Source organism: Antrostomus carolinensis, unplaced genomic scaffold (genome assembly GCF_000700745.2).
Source record: "Antrostomus carolinensis isolate BGI_N321 unplaced genomic scaffold, ASM70074v2 scaffold21774, whole genome shotgun sequence".
Taxonomy (NCBI): domain Eukaryota; kingdom Metazoa; phylum Chordata; class Aves; order Caprimulgiformes; family Caprimulgidae; genus Antrostomus; species Antrostomus carolinensis.
The window spans coordinates 48492-52045 of record NW_010311697.1 but is presented as its reverse complement, the minus strand read 5'-3'; the positions used below and the strand labels follow the sequence as shown (position 1 = coordinate 52045).

General features: G+C 42.5%; 1 non-coding gene across 1 annotated transcript; it reads right to left on the bottom strand.

Moving 5' to 3' along the window:
• Positions 1 to 8: 8 nt before the first annotated feature.
• TRNAR-UCU (transfer RNA arginine (anticodon UCU)) lies at positions 9 to 93 on the bottom strand. The gene is given in 2 exon segments: positions 9 to 44; positions 57 to 93. It is a non-coding gene; the product is annotated as a tRNA-Arg (tRNA).
• Between the last annotated feature and the right edge of the window lie 3461 nt (positions 94 to 3554).

The following is a 3554-nucleotide window of genomic DNA, read 5'->3' as shown; positions in this document are numbered from 1 at the left end:
AGAAGACACGACTCCGCCGGGACTCGAACCCGGAACCTTTGAATCCCTTCACCCTCTAGAAGTCCAATGCGCTATCCATTGCGCCACGGAGCCACCTGTTGGAGCGTCTGCGCGCCGCCCAGAGAGCCTGCGCCTCGGGCGCTCCGCGGCCTCTGAGGGAGCGCGGCGACGGAGGGGCTGTGCGCGGGCCTGGGTGCGCTCTGTGACACGCGTTAGTGGGGAATATTTTCGCTTATTTTCTTTTAACCCGTATGAATAGGCCTAATCTTATAAACCGCTGTATAAACGAGTCTCGAGGCAGCCTCTACGTGCCGCTTGAGCGCGGCTCACGGCCGGGTCTCGGGTGGGGCCCACAGGTCGCTGTTAAGCGCTCGCCTTAGGGCTACATCGTTATTTCTTGTGAGACTGACTGGTTTTTTTTAAGTTCATCAGTAATCAGTATAAAATGTTTGTAGTCATCCCACTTGGGCATTTTCGATATTAATCCTTATGTTTGGGGGGATATAATTACATGCCACAGGTGCCTTATATTGGGGAGCTGTTCCTCCAAACGTCCAGAAATGTACATAATGAAGTCTTTACAGGACTGGGTCTTTTTACACAGGTGAAGGTCATACATTGATGAATTAGATCAAATGATTTTGCTTTAAAAATTACAAACATTTCTCATATTACAATTATTTAACAGCACTCCACTTCTGGAGTAACTGTGAACATTTCAGACAAAAAAAATCCCTTTCAGTCACAGCATCAAGGATATGGAAAGTACACTGTGTCAGTTCCAGAGTTATTTGGAACCAAGTTATTTTAAGGCTGGTGATTTCCAGCATTGTAGGTTCTTAGGGACAATCTAAACCCAGGGGTTTGTTTTGGTTTGATTTTTTTTTTTTTTTTTTAAATAGCATCTGAATAAAGGAACCTAGAAAACTGTGGTTATGTTTACTGAGCATCCCATGCACTGCGGTGTTTTCCTGGCTTTCCAGTGCGACACGAGACAAAAAAGTACTGTGTGAAAATCTGAAAGACAAGACATACGTGACAAGTAAAAACATGTCCATGCAATCTCTGCTGGACACTGCAGCAATTTATTGTGAGTTGACAGGTAGAGAAATAGGATGTGGTAATCACACCTGGAAGTTAGTAACTGAGAATATTTTGGAGAGCTTAAAAAAAAAAAAAACAACTTGTAAATGGGCAGAACAAAAAAGAAAATAAATTAGGGACATAGTAGTCTATTATGTGACAATATTTTCAATTTGGGTGAAAACATTACCGTATACTTGGATCATGTTCCAAATACTGTGAATGCTTATTACTAAAGCAATTAAAGGGAGCAATGGCAGAACTATATCTGTTCTAAAATCACAGTAAAACCCCCAGTGGATTCAGTAAAACAAGATTTTCCCTTAAAAGCTGTAATTATGGTCTGAAACAAGTCTTTGATGTTATTTTTTTAGATCAAGAGTGGGCATATTGGAAACCCCAAAAGACAAGACTATGAGGTTATTTTTTCATTAACCCTCCCCAAAACTGAATTCTAAGCCCAGGCAGAGCCTATAGCTTTCTGCTGCTGGAGTGAGTTCCCGGCTCGGCTCTCCCACAGCCGCCCTGGCTGGGCTCTGGGAGAGGGCATGGGGCTGCCAGGCTGACCGGGTCATGCTGGAGGGCTCCCTAGAACAAGCTGGTGCTGGAGCGGGCAGTGCTGGAAGGAGGAGATCAGGTCTCTAATGCTGTGACCTGGGTTATATAGTAAAATGGCTTGTGCTAATCTTGTGTTTCAGTTCATAATCATTTAAAAGCATCGGTACCCGTGAGAGTGGAGAAAAATGTGAAAATAAGTGCACCCTAAAATCTGAGAAGCCAGGAAGCTAATCAAATCAATGTAAAATAAGCTGATTAGGATACACAATCCACTAGCCATTGCATCAAGGGCTGAGATATCGAGTGTAATGAATAACCAAGGTGACACAGATAATGAAAGCACACTGGTAGTACACCCCGTGATTCCCATGCAGCCAGCTAGTGTGCCTGTGGCCAGCACTGAGCCAAAGCTTGTGGGCTGGCTGATTATTAAATGGCTCCTGCAATGCTGCCCAGAAACTGGGACGGGGGATTACTGAAAGGGTTCAGTAGTTACAGCAAGTACCATATTGGAGGTATGTCCCCCGGGCTAACAAACTCTTGTGGAGCCAGAGCAGTTGTAAACACAGACCAAGAATCACTACGTTATACAAGATTCAGGGTAGATCTGATTGAATTTACAGGCTCTGGGTCTGTATGGTCTTGCCGTAGCTTTTCTCTCATGGGCAGAACCCTTCATAGTGCTCCTGGTAAAAGAATGCGAAGTGTGGAAAACTTAATCTGAGTCCTCGGATTGTAGTAGCTCAGGCCCTGTGCTGCATAAAAGAAACAAACTTCTAATAATTGAGTTGATCTTCAGAATAATAAGCTTAAATTTATGCTTGTGCAACTCAAATAAACCACTTGTAACTGAGAATTGCCAGAAACATCTTGTAGTTTGTGAATACCCGGGCACATTTATTGTGAGGTGGAGCGTCAGTACCTCACCAGTGTGATTTGGTAACATGGTCCCTTGGACAGCACAGCGCTAAATGACTGCAGATAGAGAAGAATCAGTTTGCTGTGAGAAGACTACTTCTGAAGGTGCATGAGTGAAGAATCCTGCCACTCATACGGTTGATAACTTCCTCTCATGTTTTCATTTTGGTTAGCTGGTTTACACACGTGGGAAAAGGCTGGTTGTTGGTTCCATTTATGCAGGACGACTGACTAGTGTAATTTTTCCAGAGATACTGCAAATTATAGAAGTCTGTAAATGTAGTCCCAATGCATCCTTTTGGACAGCAGATGGAGCTGCTGCATGAGGAACAAGACAGCTCTTGGTTCATGAGCTAAGGAAATGTGATATGTTAGGCAAAAACAACAGATCAGATTAAACTTTGCTGGTGCCTGGACCTGGATCGGTCCTTTGGACTTTCCATCTTCTAGGACTGGCTGAAGTCCACTTCTATTGCAAGCTGACTTTCATCTTAGCTCCTCTTCAACTTTGTGCTCTTTTTCAGGAGGTAGAAGTTTCTTGGAGTATACAGGTGTGCTGGTTTTAGTTACTGGCACTTAGAAAATTTTTGCTAAACTCACCTAGGTGCCTTTTTGCTAATTTTAAATATGAGGAGAAACTGAGGTAGGAATACCTTGGCTCAAGACAGCAAGTGTGTCAATGACAGGCCAAAAAAGCACCGTCCAACAGGACTCTTCCTTTGATTAAAAACAAAATCTAGAAATTAATTATGAAATTTAAGTGTTTGAGAAACTTTTTACAACTTGAGTTTCCACATTAACGTCTGTCATTATGTTAAAAAAACAAACAAAAAAAGCAGTATGTACTGTATATCCAATTTGGTAAGGTTTGAGCTTCAGTGAATGTGTTAGAAAGTCAATTTCCAAATTTACAGAGCTTCTACAGATGTTTGTTGGGAGTACCATCATGTTTCTCTAAGAAGCTTTATAGTAAATATACTTGTTGAGAGCAAGAG